Genomic DNA, 20,483 nt, shown 5'->3' on the forward strand with positions numbered 1-20,483 from the left:
GTTGTGTTTGCATACTTCTCGCTCGTCCAGTAGGGAGGATGAACCATGTCTGCCCAAAGCATTTGTTCCTTCAGCCAGTAAATATTATGTTATTTTTTTCAAAATATCACTCTATTTCCCTTCCGGTCCACAAGTTTTGTCTATCTGTCAGGATATGGTGCCAGATGTTGGGGCTTTCGTGGCGGCAGATGTAATGAAGTAGAATGTTGCACATCAGAGCTTCCATTTGTTCTGGATTCCACTCCAGGGAGAAAGGCTCTCTCACATATAATTATTGCCCATTAACTCCTGTGCTTTATGCCATGGTGCTGGAACAATGCTCAATTAAGGGGAACCAAGAAAATGGGGGAAATTCTAGGATGGAATCGGTTAAAGAAAAAAATGCTCTCGTGTTGTGTAAATCAAAAGCGGTCCGCTTTTGTTTGCTGCCATTTGTGGCCATTACGGCATCTGATCCACTATGCCGCCTGCCGTGCCAACATTCTGCTTGTACCCCGAGATCACCTTGGGCAGCTGTGTGCCTGTTCGCATGAAGCCTGGTAGCCACGGTGATGTGACTTTGACTGACAGTCGTCCTGACAACTCCATTCAAGCGCCACCTGCTAGCTGTCAATCAGGACGGTCGTCCCGGGGCTATTGACGGCGCTGTCAGCCTGCGTGAGATGTGCCTGTCAAAGCCCACCCACTCTGCCACTCTGTCTTCTGCCTGGGCCATCTGACATTTGTTTACTGTCCTCCTTCCAAGCTGACTTTCTCCTCTCTTTAAGTGCACCCTTCCCTTAAGAGACAACTCGCCCCTTAATCCCTGATCCAATCACAGAATCTTTGGCTTCACCCACTTTTTAGTGATGGAGTGAATCAGAAACACTTCTGAAAGTGACCCCACCCCAGCTACTCCTCTTCCTCCTCTCCCTCTGTGCTGCTCAGTCACCCTTCATCTGTCTACCTGACAGGTGACAAGGTCTGGGCCTCCAGCTGACTGGCTAATCGGAGGCCTGTCATACCTGTCAATACTTTTTCTGAACTGCGCAAGGACCAGCACGTCTTCTGAGTTTGATCAAGGACACAGAGTTTTGCCAGGCTTCAAAACCTTTGAGGGGAACTCAGTTGATTGTTCTCCTCTAATAGGCCGCTGGATGTGGGTGTCATCCTGTCAAACCTCCTAATTAGGCACACCATCCCTTAAAGCAACACCCTTTAATTAATACTGGGGATTAATTACGACTAATAGTGATGAATGTTTTACTTGACGTCTCGCGACTGTAGCCATTGTTACGCTCGGCCGCTTTATCGTGTTTCCGGCTTCCTGCCATGTTATTATTCATTTTGCTGATCCTCAAATGTAAAATTCAACTTTTTTTTTTTTTATCACCACAAAAGTTTCACAAAAATCGAAAGAATCAAACCCCTGGTCATTTACTAAACTCTGCATGTGAGTTTAATTGCTTTATGTGTTGAGAAAAACATGATTAAGTAGATTCGAATTGAAAGCACAAGACTTCTGCATCACCATATATTACTTGTCATAAAGGTTACATTTTCTTTCACAATTTAAAACAGATGTCTATAAAACGTCAGTGACATGCTTTCATCAAAATACCCAAGGATGGATAATTAAGTTTCAAATACATCTTTTATGACACTTGTATTGTAACTTTTATACCATAGAACACCTTTAGCCCGCCCTTATGAGAGTGAGCTGGACCTCTTTCCATTCACAATTTGGCAGGTGGAGACACTATGACCACGCAAAGAATTACGTATTCTTACGTTCACCATGAGAAAAATTTCACTGAAAATCTGAACGCATTGGAAAGTGACCACCATCGGGTTCTTTTACGCACTATTCTATTTGCCTGAATTTTGCGTCAGACAAAGTAAAGACTGAGCTGGCCTACGCTTGTCTTGTCTCGAGATTAAGCTCACCTTGATCTTTTGCCGAGGATGACAACCTGCTGTAAATCATTCATCTATCTCAACCATAAGGAAAGTACAAAATGTCATCTAAGATTTTCATTAGCACTCAATTATATTTCAGTAAAACCTCAAGAGTCCATCCTAAATCTTTTCCAACTTTGTGGGAAGGTCAGGAAAGGCCCTTTTCTGTACCCCAGTGTACAAAGCAAAGTCAAATCAAGTGAAGCAAAGTTGGATGAGTTTAGTGTAGAAGCACGTCAAGATCCTGACCTCAACCCCATTCAACACCTTTGCAACGATTAACAGAGATTGTGAGTCTGGCCATCTTTCAGCTGCAATGTCATTGACAAATATCTAATATGTCCGCTGTACTTTGTCCGTATAGTGTAGCTCAAATATAACATGTCTGTCTGGGTTAATGACTTCCTTTCCTTCAGAGAGTCATGTTTCTTTTTCTTTACAATCATCTCGTTATTACCCTCTCATCAGAGGCTCATCTGCAGATCATGCTTGAGGTCTTTTTCAGACTCACCGAGCTAGACGGGCCATGTTCGCCTAATCAGCCTCAATAAGGAAAGGAAACAGTTTGACAGGTCAGGTAATGAGAAGTAATGAATCACTAATCACAGTCTCCTACAACCCTCGGAGCACAGATGAAAAATTAAAGGTAATTAGCTTGCACAGTTGTGAAAACAATATTCAAGTTGGCATCACGTGGTCCAGACCTCGCAGATTTGCTTGGCCAACAACATGCATCCTCACTATGTCACGGTCTTATTATGAAGCTGTTATTGGAAAGCTGGCTGGCTTGTAAGATTTCATAAAGGCAGGTTTTAAAACGTCATTTCTCCCATTCAGGATCTTTCTAATGAAAACATGGAAAACTCTCCATCTTCTCGAATCCCAAAGAAAGTAACATAAAAGAAGAGCGGTGAGCACTTCAGCGTGACTTCACACAAGGTCCTACTCCAGTGTGGAATGCAAAGTCATAAAGGGTCATGTGGTCAGCTGTGCAGAGCAGCATGGCTCCTGCGCTTGGTTGCGGAGTGAAGGATGCTTTGACACAGCCTGTGTTTGACAAGTCTGCGTGAGACTCAAAGTACAGGATCCAGACATGGGCTGTCAGTCAAAACCAGCCCATCTCCCCGGCTGAGACGTGCCAGTTTAGTCACACTTACAATGGAACTAATAGGCGTTAACTGGAGCAAGGCACACATATGGGCCCGCTTGAGCCCTGTGTCCCCAGGCTGGGATTGAACGAATGCCAAGGAACATAAGCCTGAGATATAAAAAGCATTACAAGGGAACAAATAAAACATGGGGATTATGTCAGTGTGAGAAATGGAGGCATTGTTATTCTGCATGCGTGTTGGCTTGCCTCTCTTGTTTCGGCTTCTATGGCCTTTGGGCTGCAGCCCCACAGTCCTGCACCTGCTCGGACCATCCAGCAGCCTTAGGAGATGAGGTTGTGTAAATCAAAGAGGAAGAAAGTGGGACACAGCGGTCCGATTGAAACCAGATTGCGTTATCTGTCAATGAAATGCATATACAGGGCACACACAGTGAAGAAAGGTTGGACAGCCACCAATTCGCCAAAAAACAAAAACGTCACTCTCTAAGTGAGCTTTTTAGATTGCAATTTCCCTCCCAAATACAAGGTTATAAATAGCAACAATGCAACTCATATGACTAAAAGTGCCCAAGTATTTTTCCTGGTGGTGCAGTGGTACATTCGCTTGACTTCGGGTGAGGGACAAAAGAGATCGCTAATCATTCATACACACATTCACACCAATTACAAATCACAAGCTTTTATTGGATACAAAAACTTTGTGGCAAAGTGCAGATGTGAAGAGTTGAATGGAAAAACACTGGTAAATGAGTAAGACAAGACAAACAGAGCTGAACTGTGACAGCACAGATAGTCACGCAGTCACTCATTGAGAAAATAAAGTATTACCGACTGCACCAACACAACTCTATTTATACACCATTTCAAGCGAATCATGGCTCTGCGTTAAATATAAAATACATGTAGGAGAGAATGTAGAAGAGACTGTGCACAAACCAAGGCTTTTGTCGATAGCCAACAACTATCCTCTACCCACAGTCAAAAGAATCCGTGTTAGAATCTCTGGTCTATGTTTTCATGTTTTTCTGTGCTCCAGCTTCCTCTCACAAAAACATGCATGTTAGGCTCCAAATTGGGTATGAATGTGATCTTGAGTGGTTCTTTTTCTCCATTTGCCCTGTGACTGACTGGCGATCAGCCCATCCCATCTCTCAGCCAGCATCAGCTGGAATAAACTTCAGATCACCCATAACCCTAATGAGGAATAGCATTACACAAAACGGATGGATGGATAGATGTTCAACTAAGACATAAAGAGCTGCTCACCCGCGTGTATCGCGTTATCTCTCGAAATACCTCTCATTGCCTTTCCTCGCCTCATTCTCATGAAAGGACCTGTCTCGCATAACAAACAATTGCACCAAAACTCCATTAAAATCACTTCATGGGGATGTGAGAGTGCCTCAAGTTAAAGGCTGTAATTGAAAAGCGTTTGACAAACCGTGCGACAAACCAAGGCGACAATAGACAAGCTGTGATTCTCACTTGAGTTATTCTGCAGGAATAATCAGCATCATTTCATTCCGTGCACTTTACAACGTGCTTGAATAGTACGTCAAATGCTGATTCTCACTTTTGTCGATGCTAATGGACTTCAGATGGATACACGCCCAGATAATCATTTTCATCATCACAGTATGAGTCACGGGAACCTGTGCACACATTTCCACTCATCTATCCAATGACACTGAATCTCAAATGAACTGCTTTAGATTATTTTGATTTGGTGGGACACCGACAAAGATGCCCGAATAACACTTTATTGTCTTTGAACATGCACATGACCGACAAGTGGAAAGCCTGTGTAGCAAGAAGGCCTCGTCCACAGATTTGAAGTGACAGGCACATCCTTGACAAACACACCTGTCATTGTTCAAGTCACATCACATTTACACTTCCGAAGTCGCGAGACAATAGCAGTACACAGGTGTGTGTCATAAAGTTTCTTGAGCCCTTCAATGGCACTTTTTAAGGACAGACACTGCGCTCCAGCTGTTCGGCAGGAACACAGCCAGCTTCTCTCATTGGCGATGTTTATGAAATAAGACATCTGGCTATTTATTTTCTAACATGCGGCAAGAATGGATTTAATGTGCCAGAGCCTGCTGACCGTTGCTCTGTGTGAGCTGGTCACACAAGCTTCCCCCCTCTTTTTTGGGCGGTGGGGGCGGGGGAGCTGCATGTGGGGACGCGGGGAGGGGGAGCAGGCTGCAGCAATAATAAGCAGATTTTAATGATTTACTATAAATCAACCGCCGAGGGAGGCCTCCGCTTGGGGAAACTGAGGGGGATGACAGCCCCTGACTCACACACCTCGCAAATGCCTCGCTGATGATGTGTGTGCACTTTACATCGTCAATCATTCACACGCACGCACATATGCACTGCTTTTACAAAAGCGTGCTTTCAACACACGTGCACAGGTGTACACGCACGCACGCACACACACACACGCAAGTTTCTTGTCTTTAATGTCTCCTCTGCTGTGGCATGGGACAAATCAATCACGGGTACAGAAGTTCAAGGGGGTAAAAGATTGTCTGCTCCCTTTTTCCCGATGCTATTGATCCCATTTTACTGGCATCATTGCCAAGCTGTCTCACAAACTCTGACACGGCGATGGATTGAAAGAGGATGATTGAGAGAGGAGCTTGGGTGACATTCACTGTAATCTTAGCCCCCACCACCCGCCATCCTTCTCCTATAGCACACAAATGAATCCAGTAACATTGGATGATTGCTACATAAGCAGAATAAAATCAGAGCCAAGGACCTAAAATTCATATTTAAGGAATTTTATTGTCTTACTAACACGCATTTCCACCACAAAATACTCAACGTCCCAGATTGGTCCCAAGATAGAGTAAAAATGAAAATGGAAGAAACAAATAAGGGACATGCTTATTCACGGTTTGAATGTGTGCAACGGTGCAAATACAGCAAGGTGCAGATGCAGCAGAAAGAAAAACATAAAAAGTCAACAAGTAACACTGATTAAAGCTGTTTTCTGTTTTCTTCTGTCTATGCCTTCCTTCCTCTGCTGTCAGAATGTATTCCAAACAGTCGAAAGGTGTCGTGTCTCTCCTGTCCCATAAATTTGATGACTTAAGAGACAACACATCCTGACGGGACGTCTGGAAGGGAAGCAAGCAGTGACATGGAATGTTCCTCAGAACGCTTAAAATGTGGAAAATATTGATAAGTCTGCAATTCTCACCAGAAGTACGCACGTCTTTTCTTATCTGTTCGTTATACTTTGGGGGACTATTCTGGGTAAATGATGAACTGTTTAGTTTGAAAGCAATTGAGCCGCTGTCCGAAGAGCTAAGAATGACTTATTACAAACACATTTTTCCAAGAGTCATTTGTTTCTGTTGAACCTCTGGAGACTTTTTCGACACTCCATCAAGTTACATGATCAAATAACATTTCACTCTTTGCTTTGCAAACACGGCTCCTCTTCCTAGGAAGACGTCACAGCAAAGGTTTATTTCTTTCATTTAAAAACAAGCATATACACTGCGCTATTGTGATGTAAAGAATGCCAAATGATAAATATTTCAATGGCACATGTATTAAAAGTAATATGATGACATTTAGAAAATTGGATTTATTTATTTTTAGTTATTATATTTTTTTTTTTGTAAAAAAGTAAGTAAAAAAATATATATAGTAAAAAAAAACCCCAGTGAATTTCAGAGGCATTTTTTAGTCTCATTTTATCAGGTTCAACGTAGGTTCGAAAGTATTTCTAAAATGAAGTCTCGTCTACAGATGCCTTCATGGATTTGCAATCTGAAACACGAATATGGCAGTCATCATTTAGGAATTAGGGTAATTGTAGTCAGAGTACCTCAAAACGTTTCAGATAAAGCGACATTGGTAAAAACCGTACACACCTTTAAGAGCTGTTAAAAATAATCGTCACTGTCCTAACACTGGACCTGTGGACCTAATTGCACATATGTAAAACAGAGGTTACGAGCCATCAGCAAGTTATGCGGAATGAATCCATATTAATGATGAAGCTCAAATTGTTTACCTTCACTTTTACAATGCAAACATCAGGCGATGATTTAGCTCCAATCCTTCACCACACTATAGGCATCCGTATATCACCGGCTGCCTGTCAGGCTGTTTATCACATTATGTTTATCATGTTATGATGATGCACAAGTTTAATTACGGATAGATGGATGCTTCATTTATCTTTCCCACCGCTGACGTTTTGATTAAAATGTTTAAAGGATTATCCATAGTGCTCCTATTTGTGTCCTTGTGTTTGTCTTTTCAACTTTCATCCACTCATCTGATTTATTCTCTTGTCTATAAATAAGTAGACAGGGTCCGTGTGATGGATTAGACTGTTGACATTGTACCAACTCCAGGTAAACAATTACTATTCATGCTTCATCGTTGCAGGATCTATACCAGGATGCTGCCACTTAGCGGGGGACAAAAGGTTAGATTGTAAGCTATTGTTCGGGATCTGCTCACAAATGTCATTCCTCTTATATTACACCGCAATTAAAGCAAATGCAAAAATACGGGTGGTCCGCCAAGACCGAGTCGTGTAGAGCATTTTACTTTTTGTTTTTACATCAGCATCATGTCAGGGACTGTGACGGATCACTCCATGTTTGAAAGCCCAAACTGTAGTTTATGGACACATCAGTCACTCCTCCTCATACGTCCTTCATTGTTTATTCAGAATCCAGTGTGGCTCCAAACCTCGGAGCCCGTGGGCGGGATCCTGCTGTGGTCATAACGCTGATAGGAGCCATGAGTCACCGGGATAAGAAAGCAAGAGAAGAGGGGGTTAAAGCTCTTTTTCACTGTGTGTCTGTGTGCGCATGCACATGTGTGTGCTTGTGTGTCTGTGCAGTACATTGTAGGCCTACATCTGTCAGAGTGTGATTACAGTGTTAGGAGTTTATGAGACAGTCTCTGTAGCAACAATTATTCATGTCCCTCAGGCCACCAGAGTGAAAGGCCTTTCCCAGACAAGACTGGGAAAAAGAGGAAGATATGTGACAGAGCAAACTATGCTGTATCATACTGACATTCTTTCCCACCTCGAAGGGTTTTATTTATCGTTTGCTCAATCTGATAACTAATTTGCCAATGTTTTCTTTTATTATAACTGACGGAATCAAATAAAACTATCATTGCTAACAATCAAGCCTGTGAGACAGATGCGGGAAGAAGAATGTTCAAGGTAATGCTGCACCAATAAAACAAATACAAGTATTACAGGGCAAACACTAAAACTGCACAAATGAATAAAAACTGTTTCTTTGAGCTAAAATAGACAACAGCACATTGAAATAAAAAACTCACAACTAAGACTTACAGTAACATGCAATGAAAAAAGTCAGTGGCCATCGTTTTTGGGTAAATTAGTTTATAAAGCAAAATCACAAGCTCTATTTGAAAGTTTTTCACCCAAGCTGCAAACCTTGGGTGTAAGCAACTGAAAGGAGCGGTCGCCGTGTGTCTCTTGGTGTGTGTGAAACGTTCGATAGATTAGGAATGCAGTAGGGAAGAGGTGTGAGAGTGAATTAAATCACTGACATGGGGAGGGGCTTGGCCAATAGAGCAAAGATTTTCATCTGGACTAAAGGATCCAAGTCAAGGGGTTTAAGAACAAGGGTTAAATGAGTGCGTTTCCTGGAATTAGTGAGTGCTCCTGCATTTTATATCACTTATCCTGTTAAGGTCAGGCCAGCGGCTGGATTATCTCATCAGAATTAATGCTGAGTGGATGCGAGAGGCGGGGTGTAACCTGAATTTATCACCTGACAATCATAGGGCAATTGTGATTGGATCAAGACAGTTACTGACTGTGGGCCACACAACCACTGGGGACAGCGTGCGAACTTCAAAATCTCCAAATCTCATAATTGTGTGGCAGGCATGCTAAGCACTCTGCCACCATGCTGCCCTCCTATTAAATGGGAGATATCAAAACATTTTTTTTCATTCATTTTCTTATTATAAAACTTTTTTTTTATTATGACACAATTGTAGGCAGAATAAAGTGATGATCATAAAGTAACGTAAATCCTGTATTTGTCAAATTTATATTTAAAAAAATCACAATGCGTTGGATGTACTATGTTGTTTGGTGAGAATCCAAAGCAGTGTGAAGGACAGGCATCAAGCGAGTGAAAGCAGACGTGGATGCGGAAGCACATTAGCAGACGGTGACAGCAGCAGGCAGCTGTTAGGACTCAGCTGTGATGGGTTGGGGGTGAGACAAAGCTGTGGCCCGTGGCTCATCGGCCAAGACGTGAGCGGTCCGTTTCCATCTGAGTTGCTGTCACCTGACACTGGGTTGCTTTGACAAGCTGCGCCACCTTGTTGAGGCGTCCGCGGGACCTTGTGTACACACACCATCGGCTTCTCTTACTCACATTCTCCTGATGAATGGCCTCATGTGGAGTGGGTCTCAGGCACGTGTGTGCGTCATGGAACATCCGTCTCTTAAAGGAAGAATATTTAATGGGTTTTTACTGATGGACAAGCTCATCTTACACATGCACCAACAGGGCAGGGCGTAATATCAAGCACATGATGACATACAGGAAGAGTCTTTGTTTACATTAGCTCATTTTGCTGCTGAACAGACGGATTTAGCTTAAGATCTGCTGGTGATCATATTGATTTTAAGATAGCACGGAAATTCAGTGTAGTCAAAACGTGTGGTGGAGGGGCGAGGTGCATTGTTGGAGTAATATTGCTAGATCAGAATTTAAACAACACATCAAACAATGTGAGCAGCGTGGGTCTGAGATGTGACCTTCTGAGTACAGTGTGGTTTTCCTCCAAACATTTCAAATCGGAATGCTTTGACATTGTTAACTGATTGTATTCTATTCTGGATATTTAAATGCTGTGTAGAATTACACCCAATATATTCACTGAAGACACATCCCATGACATGTAAAAATAAAATCCGCTTTTATTTCATTAAAGCTGCTTGGGTTGAGGGGAGTGGGTGTGTTCTTTCTGTCACAGCTTGCCGGCCCACTTGAATAAAACTGAGTCATCACTTACAGTACATCCTTAGTCACCCTTTTTTGCTACTGAGCGGAAATACTTCTCATGATGATGCCACATCTGAATGAATAATGTGATGTTTTTTTCATTTGTAAGTTTATGACGTATGATGTAGAGCAGAGTACTCAAATATTCTTACGTGCAAATAAAAACCCGTAGGGTAACATCAGAACGATTAAATAAAGACAGCTTCAAATTCCACTTTTATGAAACTACTAAAACTCTTATTTCCTTCATCAATTAATAATTCATCACACAATCTTTGGTAAATGCTTTTTAAATGTTCAGTCGGTTAATTTGTATGTTAGAGAGGATTATGAAAAAAAAAACAGATTGCAGAGATTCATGCACATCATTGAGCATACAATATTCGTTTATGTGGAAATTAAATGGCTAAAAGGAACAAATATCTATATGCGGTGCATCTTTCATAGCCAAGAGAACAAAGTGCAAAAAAACGTCATACTAACTTTTGTAGATGTCAAATGTTCAAGCCTTGGATTAAGTCTGCTCTCTCTGTTGAATGTTTTTGAATGTCTGTGGATTACAAGCAAAAACACCACAACCAACCTAGCTGATGTAAGTAATGGAAGTTTCATATAGGTTCAGGAGTAAAAAGTAGCATTTATAAAATATATCAGCAACACCCAAGTGTCCCTAAAGCGTTTTGTGTTTGCTGATGTACGACATGTTAGTTTGTTAGCTTGCTGTGAGGATGGACCTGCAAGCTGTGACACAGGATTTGGGAGGTGATTGCTCATGTTGTAAATATTGATTGAACTGTAGTGGACCGCAGGGAAAACATTCAAATGGTCCGAGTGAGTTGTAAAGTGCTGTTTGCTCCGGCGTCAACCTGCTGAATGTGTCGACTTTCGGTGCTTCCAGGTATTGTACATCTGCTTCCTGTCTTTATTATGGATGCCCGTCAAGATTTATGCTTTATCTATTGTTGTATTTTACAAGCTAATGAATTCTCGGTGTATTTTGGAGTGCTACAGTGCGGTATGTAAACTTAATGTGCGTGTACGCATCGACGCATGTCTATAAACACCCTCCTCTGCTTCCCTCTCTGACCCTCAGCAATGGAAGACATTTTTTGTGAGTACAAAGCATTAATTATCGGCAGTGTCGACATGTAAAGGAAGCGATGCGCTATGTTTTATCCTCTCTCTGCTCAATGCCCCCTGAATGACCCCGGACGATTCAGCTAAATGGCGCTATTGTTGCTTTCATGTTGATCCTAACCTTTCACTCATCTTTAGACCTCCAATAAACGACCACTTATTCTGTCAGGAGAACCAGGGTGGACACTGGCTCCCGTCACCACCTACTTCACGAGGCCAGTATGAATGGAGAACATTTTTGATGTAAACCATTTTCTCTGTTGTTGCTTTCTCTTTGCTTCAGCACCAGGGGGAGGCAATGAAGAGACACTGAGGGACCTTGACGCTTTGAGGGGATGGGTTTGGGTCAGTTACTATCAGGAGCCCCTGCGGAGCTCTGAAGAGCCTGGAAAGAAGGAAACCCAGCCCCTAAAAAAGCAGTTGCAAACAGCTGTCAGAAGCGAAGCCTTTTCTGCTTGTCCTTCCCACGATTCCCATCATTATTTGGAAAATTGATATTCTATACTAGGGATGCCCATTGAGCGGCAGATTTTATTTCATTGTGGAGTTTGGCATCATATTCAATGTCCGTGCCATTCAAGACATTGTGTTTGGAAGAAAAATTAGACTCTTAAAAGCACGTCAGATAGCAAGAGACAGCATTCAGTACTTTCTGAATGCAACCAACTTGAGAGGTAGCAGTCCATCTTTTTTTATTTTTTTTTTATTTATATTAAAAACATCTCTGTCTGTAACGACAACTGCATTTTGTCCTTGCACAAACTAAACGATTGGACAACTAATTGGGCAAAGAAAGTAAAGTGTGAAATCTTTGCATGGCTGAGAGCTTTGAAAGGGACCAAACAAGAGACTCTTTGGCGGATGTTATTGATTGGAAGGCAGAGGCAAGATCAATGAAAAGAAACAGCCTGAGACAAAGAGTGGCATTTAAGCGTGGAAAAAGCTGACATTTTTTCCATCACTGTCAGAGGCATGGCCATAAAGCAGTGGCAAATATTAAAACATTTCTCATCTGCGTGGGAGTATTGGCAGCAGAAATTGTTTTCTCTGCGGTGTGATACTCGGGTTGAACTCCCGGTAGAATCCCTCGGGGGTGCAGATTGGTGCCGGTGACATATTGGCACCGGCGTTTACACACAGCTGCCACTCACTCTCCCACAGCCTAGGAGCAGGGCTGGAGAGGGCAGATAGCAGGCGAGGAGGATGGCGCTTGGACTGTCGTCAAGGTGGGTCGCCCTGCTGGAATTCATCACTGATAACACGTTTCATACTTTCATGGGGCCTCATCGAGCGCTTCTATTAGGAAGCACTGCCCTCCGCACGGCATGCTCATGCATATGTAATCCATACGTGTGAATGGCATTGCTTATCTGCGTCTCAGTGAGCTCCAGCGCTGGAACACTGTGTGTTTATGTAGTATGTGCACTAACCGCTGCCAATGAAATTAATTGTTCGCCGTGTCCTTTGAATGCACTCACAGCGCAGTCTTGAACTTGGAGTGACACGGTTATTGCAGGGTCATATGTCTATTTGTAGGATAAATGATATTCGGCTACACTAAGAGAATTACACAGAGGATGTCCCTTGGAGACACCAGGCGAAGTGATCACTCATCGTTACTTTGTGTGCCTCTTTAGCTCCTCCGACTGTACTTATCCGCTGGTCTGGAACGGGTGTTAAATGGCTGCAAGAGCACATCCCATCATTACGAGATTATTATTTGAGACCGGCCGAAAGAGAATAAGAACAGAAATTGTTAATGTTGTGCATTTCATTTTTCAGAGTTCCATCCTCAACTTCATCGTTCCATCTACAATGGCGTCTTTGTGGATCGCCCACTTTGCTTGCTTATAACTTTTACTGCCTGCTTTTTCCTTCCCTCCTACTCTCCTTCGACAGCATTTGATCGCACTAAGCAGGAGCGCAAACAGCAGGTGAACCCGTTCCGATACTCTCTTGTGCCATCTGTTGTAGTCACATGACGCCATGATTGCCCATCATACCTGAAATATCCATCAATCACCAGCAAAGAGCATACAAGAAAGAAAGAGAGAGTGAGCGGGTGAGTCATAGGAGGGCAAACATTAAGTATTATCTAACGCCCCACAATAATGTGCAAATGCACGCTCACTGAACCAAATGATGGGTTGACTTGGCTCTATACTATAAACACAAGTGTTCAATTTTGACTTTATTTAACTGCATGTTTATTATTGTAGTTTTAGGCCCATCAGTGATGTGGATAGTCACATAAGATCTGAGGACATATTTTAGTCGCCAGGGAGGTGATCAACCTGTTCATTCTCCATTTAATGAGGGTAGCCATTCACGTTGCCTGTCGTCACACTGGCCCAAGGTAAGTGTCCCACATTTAAAGGGACTGTGAAGAGCCACTTGGATTGGTGGTGTCACATGCCGTGCCAACTTCGGTCAGCCACACCCCTTCATCACCGTAATGTCTGTCACCTGATTCCACTTTTTACCCTATGTATTTAAGGCCTGCCCGTGTGTTACTCCCTGTGGGTGTTGTTGCGTGTTGTGAGCGATGGCGAGCCAGGAAAAACAAAGATGTGGTGTATAGAGTTGGTTCTTTATTGGCAAGATCTTGGGTTGTTTAATGGCGGCCGGTACACATGGCACGGCGGCACATGAAACAACAACTTCCTTCTCCAGGTCAGCTTGTTTTATACGGTCCGGAAAGGTGGGAAAATGTCACATGACCGTTTGGTATCTGTGAGTGTGTGTGTGTCTATGGGTGTGTGTTTAAACAGTTCTGTGTGTTGTATTCGTGTTCTGATTGAGCAGTTATGTTTATATAAACTAATGAAAAGAATTGCACACATATGAACATTAAAATGTACATGAGATTGTCTAACCTAACAGAGTATGCACACATTGCTGTTCCTCTCTTCAGTGTCTCCTGTTGTCTCCCGTCTGTGTCCGCGCCTTGTGTTCCTGTCCTGCTCGTCCAGTTTCCCCCCGGTCTAGTCTGGAGGCTCACAATCAGTTTTATCCGTGTCCGAGTGGACTTCTGTTTGCTGGCGGTGAGTCTCTATCCTGTCTGTGTCTTCGTTGACCCCACCTACCTCCCTTCCAACTCCCTTTCCCTTCAATAAACCCTGGTTCAAGCTGCATTTGGTCGCCCTGCTCCAATTATTCCTGACAGGTGGCAAATGGAATTTAGGTTTGTTTTCTTTGTTCATGCCCACAACAGCGCAAACTGCCCTTTTATGAATGCGGCAATTAGCACGTATGCAAAATTACCAACATTCGGTCTCGCCACCGATTTTGCTGCACTGGGCTCGAGTCAGTCATGAAAGTAGAGCCGTGTGTGTCTGACTAAAAACAAAAAAGTAAAAACATCTCTCAATGTCATGTCACACCACTTTCACAACAGTGGAAGTAATAACCCATATTCACAGGATAATATCTCTCTTTCTCACATTAACAATCTGTTTTGGATACAGCCCTTGTATTGATCTAATTGCTGCTGCAGCCCAATATCAATTTTTTTGTGACAACATTGATTAAGCACATATTCGGTCAAAACTGACGGTAAAAGAAACCAAGCACAGGAAACATTATTTAATCGTGAGATACATTTGTTTAATGTATGTAATTGCATGACATATTGGCCAATTATCCATTTGAATCAAATTATGGAAGACATTTGGATAAATCAAATTTCTAATGATACAAATACAAAGCGAATGCAAAAGTTATAAATTGGATGAAGGACACATTCAAATGCGAGAAGAGGAAGTAATTCCAGTCAGATGTGTCTGTGCCACAATTAAGCAGCGTTCATTATCTTTTTGATGAAGTAAGTGGATGATGAAATCAAAGCGGGTTTGCCAGAGGCCAGGCTGCAGAGAACAGACGGGAAATAACCCATATCTTTCGCTTTTCCTTACACTTACATTCTCATCTCAACTAAAATAATCCTTGAACGATTTTGCAGCACTATGGGCACGCCTATCTGGCATGTCGTTGGGCCCGTGAAAGCACCTTTTTGCGTATCTACACGCAGTTTTTTTTTGTCCGATCATGTAGTGTAATTGCATCATAGATACCGTTGACGTCTACATGCTGCTTTGGAAACAAACTCTATGCGTTTCATTACAGTTCAGGTGCAAAAGGAAGATAAAGCAAAATGCAGAACGCTCTTGTGTCTCTCCCCTCTTTCAAAGGCTCGCTTACTCGTGTATTCTTTCGTTCCATCTCTTGCTCTCGTTCCCGTGTTCTCTGATGTTTTATTTGATATCCCACAATAAAGCCCCTCTTTGAACTGCCATCAATTGTGTATGGATTTTTCCTCTGAGGAGAAACAGAGCTGTCTGAAAGGGCTCCAGTCCCGCAGGCTGCCTTCATATTGATGCAGAGGAGTATTGCCATCTTCATTGCTGGATCAATCACTCACGTCACTGTTGTTTTATGGCCGGGGCCACTTCACAGACAGGAGCCTGACAACATCACCGCCGAGGTTTGCAAAGCGATACAGCTCTGATAGTTGAGGAGTGTGGAAGGGGACGTAGAGGCCTTTGCAGGCAAGAGGGGGATGAATTTAGATTTGGTAACTGTCACACGTGCTCGCTCACACACACACACACACTCACACACAAATGTCTTTCTTTCCTACAGCTGTGTAAGATCCTCTGGGCCTATTGTTTGCCTTGCTTGACTCGAAAGCAACTACAAGAGTTTTTGTTAAGCATCACACGTTTTGACACAACCTCACCTAGGTGCTCTCTTTAGAACACTTTTATCTCATAGCCCATCCATCAATCTGTTATTCCGTTTGTCCTGAATTAGCGCCCATCCCAGCTGACTTTGAGCGAGAAGCGGGAACTGGTTGCCAGCCAATTGCAGTTAACAAAAAGCGAAAATGGCCGAGCAGATTCTGGACTGCGAGAGGAACGTTCTTGGATTATCTTTTTAGCTGGCTATATAATTAAACCCAACTTGACGATTAATATCAATTCCATTCATACAATCCTCATTTAATAATTTCCGAGAGCTTCAAACATTTGAATTCGTCTGGGAGACAGACATGTTACCCAACACCGGAGGGTTAAAAAAAAACACAGTATGTGAAGGTTAAGCATTTTTAATCAACAGCTGGCCATTATTAACGTAACCCTCAGTTCAATCCAACAGGTGCAATTTGTTCAGCAAACCTAAAAGCCTCACATTTCTTCCTCTCCTTTCTTATCTTTCTATTAACATCTGACAAGCTAACTGATGACATCTTGAGTCATTCGGGTTCATCTTTCATCAGATAGAGACCGGGCCAACAGCTGTCCATCCAGTTAATGGCAGTATATGACATCAGTTCTGTCCTTGGTCTGGCCTGGTCCACTCCCAGCCCAGCCAAGCTTTACTCACAAGCTCTTTTGAGTGGTGCCCTGTGAAGCCATCAGTCATCGCTCTCCCTCTGAACTCTCAATGACCTTCCTCTATGCTCGACAATACTGCGCGTTCTGGCATCACCATGTTAACCTTAAAGAGACAGCCGCTCTATTTTTCCTGAGTGAACCACACAATGGAGCAACATCTTTTGGAATTAAAGAGTTGACCTGAAGGGAGTGAGGGTGAGATGGGACGAATGAGGCCTGCTTGGCAAGAGGAGGAAGTGCTGGTGTCTGGTGAAAGGCCCTTTAATTTCCTCCCTTGACAGAATGCAATGGCAGCCCGGAGGAGGGTCAGGACACCAGTTGGCATGAATAGACACATTTTTGTGTCGTCTCCAACTTTCTCCACTGTGCGCCTTCACGGACTGTAACGTCTCATTTTTTCCCCCAAGCTGGAACTACTCTCCAGCCATTCTCTTGTTGTTGAAAGGCGGGCAGGCAAGCTCCCTGTCTCTTCACTCACAGATGAATAGAAAACATTGCGCTTCAGGAACACCATGCAGTTTTCGATTGCATATAAAATTCTGACTGTGTGAACATGACAGCCTGGATGGCGACGGTCATTTGTGTGGGATTCATTTTGCCTCTTTCATCAGTACGTGCATTCATCCATTCAAGATAGACTGAAGCAGTAGCCTTTAATAAAGTCAGCGGGCTTGAAAATATATGAATAAAATGACATCCGCTGCCTTGGATGGATCAAATTGACTTATCCTGTAATAGCCCAAGGATAATGCGTGCATGTGTGCAAGCACTGCGTGTCTCAGAGTGGCGGATAAGAGAGAGAGAGAAAAAAAAATAAGATGAATATAGTAAAAAGACAAAGGTAGGAAAGAGAAGAAAATCAGAGAAATAAAACAAACTCTGCCCGAGGGGACAGCGCTCAATGAAAAGCCGGAGCTGGACTTTGAATCTCATTTGTATTGGTGAAAGCATTGATAGGGATGCTAGAAGGGAGAAAAACAAAGCCATTAAAGCGAAAAGATTACACAAAGAAGAGTGACAAACCTGATCCTAACAAAGTTATCGGGCTACTTGATGTGAAATATCAAAATTATGAGTCCAATTGCTGCAATTCTGCAACAATTGGATCACTCGGCGCCACAGAGGACAACCCGATCCAATGATGCTCCTCCAACGCCGTAAAGAGTCGAATAAAGGCAGCAATAATAATAATAGCTGGGATGGTTTCATGGTTCAATCAATTATAGGAAACTAAATAAAAGCACAATATTATATTGCGTCCAGTCAAGCTGCCCTTTTTTCTTGCTTATTTGGCAGCTGTGGTGTCGGAGCGTCGTAGTGGTGAACCACAATAATGTCAGTGGCGCTGGATGGCTGTACAAGGAGACACATGTCTGTTCTTTGCTCTTCAAATGTCCAGCCTTAAACTCCTGCTATGTGTGAATAAAGAGGACAGGAAGTGGCAGTTTGGCAGCTCCAACCAGGAGTGTCACTCTCAATTGCGTCCCCTGCCAGCTCCAGACACATTGCACGGCCGAAGAGGTCACGGCTTTGACTTTTTGTTTTGTTCCTCCTCTCTCTTTCCCCCTTTCGCTCTCTTTTCATTTGTTTTTCAGGACATTCCATCTGGGTGCCACCTACGCCACGCGTAGCCGTCGAGGAGAAGACAGAATGATGTACTGAAAACACGAGCCGGAGTGACTGCGGCACATTTTACGAACGCTGCCATACAACGCGAGGCTTGTCTCGTCACATTACGCTGACACCCTGCATCAAAATCCCTGCCATGTCTTGCTGAAGCAGAGAAGCACATGTCCTGAGTTTGCCTTCCTTCTTGGGACGGAGCAGACAAGATGTCCTCGTCAAGGACAATGATGACAGTGTGGAGGGAAATAATGAGGTCTTGTGAGACAGGCAAACTTTTCTAGCATACATTTTAGGGTAGAAATAACTTTTGATGATTAAATATCTTTGCGCCTCATGATCAAAGATAAATCTGTTCATATTTTTCTACGGGGTTGTGTGATTAGTATGGTTTAACTTTCAGATGACAGTTGACCTTTGTTTAAAAAGCGTCAAATGTCAAAACAGTAAATGATAATAACCACAGGAGGCTAATGCCACAAACTATGCTGATTTACTCGTTACAATAAATCTAACAGATCACGGAATTATCTTTATATGTACTAAAGCAAATAAAAAAATCAATCTTCACAGTTGAGCAGTCCAGAGTTTAAACCTCAGCTCAGGCCAATCCAACAAGTTTGGTTAATTTGTCATAGGTGTGTGTGTGAATATGAGTGTGAATGGCTGTTTGTATTTATGACATGCCCTGCGAGTGACTGGCAACCAGACCCCATCTTGTGCCCCAAATCAGATGGGATAGGCTTCATTTCAGCTAGACCCCTGCAGAGGACAAGTGACATCGAAATAGAAATTGAGGATTGAGGGTGACAGTCCTTGCTGGATGCTGCTTTTAATAATTCTGCATCATTTTGCACATTTGCTGTTGAATCGGTATTATAATGACTCTATGTACAAGTACTTAGTGTGTTTCAGACCAGCTCCAGGATTTGTTTCTTTTCCAGAGCTAAATGAGGGTATGACCGATACATCGGTGGCTGCGGAATGAATTCCTAAATATATTTTGGAATGTCAAATCAAATGCTAGAGGGGCTTAACTAGGACTAGACAGTTTCTATAGCTGCCCATGGTGACATCCCAGTTAAAACCTAAAAAATAAAATAGATCCATTTCCAAACGCCAAAGCACAATCAGGATTTTTTTTTTTTTTTTTTTTTTCATTGACGGATACAAGTAATTTTTGGCATGCTTACCGCTGTTGATTTTAAAATAAACTACACTTCACATTGAGGGCCAATGGTAATGTTGTGATTCTACGAGCCGACTTGAGATCGATTCCCACTCAGTGCCCCACTCTGTCCATTTCATGACGAGTGGTCCATTGTGTTGCCTCAAGTCAGCTGGAATAGACTCCAGTTGTCTTGCAAACCTGAACAGGGTAGGCTGACACAATATGAATGGGTGGAACTGCAAGGGAGCCGTGGAGCAAACCGCCCAATTATTCCTTCTTTCTCTTTTAAATGTTTGATGCACTCACAAATGTCATCTGAAGAGAAATGTTTCTCCATGGCAAGATGCGCTTTCCAAGCATTTGAGAAGTGAAATAGATTTTGATCTGGCTTCAAATCATTCACTGGCTTCGCTCTAATGTGACCTGATCAGAGCGCTTTCCAACTTCAGCTCTGTGAAATGACATTTGAGATTAATTTTGGCAGCCTTGTAATCGTGCCTCATTGATGTGATGAAAAAGTAGCTTCAGGCACGAGCCAAGCGTGTTTCCTACACTTGTTCATGGACATGCGATGACCTCCCAATAGTACGTACACCTTCCTCACACCGGCCATGCCATGTACATACATACTCTCTTAATCACTGTGCTTTGATGCTGATTTATTGAAGGTTAATTTAATCACTCTTGTAATACCAGACCAGAGGGGGTGAAAAGCCAGAGTAGAGGGGAAAACTGACAACAAATCAAAAAGTGATTTCATGAAGGCGGCACCAGAGATCCATCAGAAAGGCGGCGGAGTGTGGACGTGTTGCCACGCGTGGTGCCAGGCGAGGTGCCAGGCAGTCCAGGATGCATCCTCCATGCCAGCTCCCCGAGGCTGTATGTCCTCGACACAAGGACAGAAAGGTCGTTAGGACGGAGTGCACTAAATCAAACGCCTCCTCCTGCCCACCGTCATGGCCGACAAAGCAGGTTGATGTAGAGTTACTCGCAGCCCCGAAACGGCTCCCGGTCAGACGTATACTGGTTTCCATCTCGTCATCACAGCCTCTTATTGA

The 20,483-nt window shown here is 43.0% G+C and overlaps 1 long non-coding RNA gene across 1 annotated transcript; it reads left to right on the forward strand.

The window, feature by feature from the left end:
- The first annotated feature begins 10,935 nt into the window (after positions 1-10,935).
- Positions 10,936-19,322, forward strand: LOC148396449 (uncharacterized). The gene is made up of 3 exons (XR_015859077.1): positions 10,936-13,908; positions 14,150-14,279; positions 18,227-19,322. It is a non-coding gene; the product is annotated as an uncharacterized LOC148396449 (long non-coding RNA).
- Positions 19,323-20,483: the final 1,161 nt, after the last annotated feature.

This window comes from Syngnathus floridae, chromosome 6, assembly GCF_059516105.1.
Source record: "Syngnathus floridae isolate MCC-2025c chromosome 6, RoL_Sflo_1.0, whole genome shotgun sequence".
Taxonomy (NCBI): domain Eukaryota; kingdom Metazoa; phylum Chordata; class Actinopteri; order Syngnathiformes; family Syngnathidae; genus Syngnathus; species Syngnathus floridae.